This window comes from Schistocerca gregaria, chromosome 3 (genome assembly GCF_023897955.1).
Source record: "Schistocerca gregaria isolate iqSchGreg1 chromosome 3, iqSchGreg1.2, whole genome shotgun sequence".
Classification (NCBI taxonomy): domain Eukaryota; kingdom Metazoa; phylum Arthropoda; class Insecta; order Orthoptera; family Acrididae; genus Schistocerca; species Schistocerca gregaria.
In genome coordinates, this window is record NC_064922.1 from 895790896 (window position 1) to 895791730 (window position 835).

Sequence of the window (835 nt, forward strand, 5' to 3'; positions counted from 1 at the left end):
CTAGGAGTTGTATTTGTTAACGTCTATGCTCCGTCTGGGAACGATAAGCCGGCGAGGGCTGTTTTTTATGGGCAGGAGTTGTGTGCGCTGTTATACCGGAATGTGGATGCTTTAGTTGTAGGCGGCGATTTTAATTCCGTTTTAGATGCTGTCGATCAGGTGCCTCTTCCCAACATCTGTCGCGAGCTCAGCGATTTGGTCCATAGTTTTCAGCTTGTTGATTTGTGGCGTGTATTACATCCTGACGTTACGCACTTCACTTACTTTTATCCCACGGGGCACAGCCGCCTGGACAGAATTTACGTTTCTGCCCGTGTTTGCCGCACGGAAATGTTTCCCGAATTGTTTTCTGACCATTCAGGTTATCTTTGTCAGCTTTTATTGCCTACATTTTGTGATCCCAGACGAAAGAATCTGTGGAAATTTAATTGTGCTTTATTGAACGTCGACCATTTTGTGACGTGTTTTACCAATCTGTGGCATAAATCAATCGGGACTAAGCGAGGTGACCGTAGTGTGCTGGGGTGGTGGGTCGGGGAGGCCAAGCCGGTGATCAGGCGGTTTTTAGTGGATTTTAGCCGCGAGGCGGCTCGGTGGCGTCTCGCTATGGCCCGACTCCATCAGGCGTGCTTACAAGACCTCGCGCTGCGCGTGACGTCACAGCCTGCCCTGCTGCCCGCTTTTAAACAATTTCAGCTTAGCTTCTCGCTGATTTGCCTTCTGTTAGAGATGGTGTCGTCGTACGCAGCCAGCCTGCGGGGGTTGTGAATGGCGAACCTTTGCCGCTTTATCATGTGAACACGGAACGAAGGCGGCGCGCCCGTCTGCACATCAG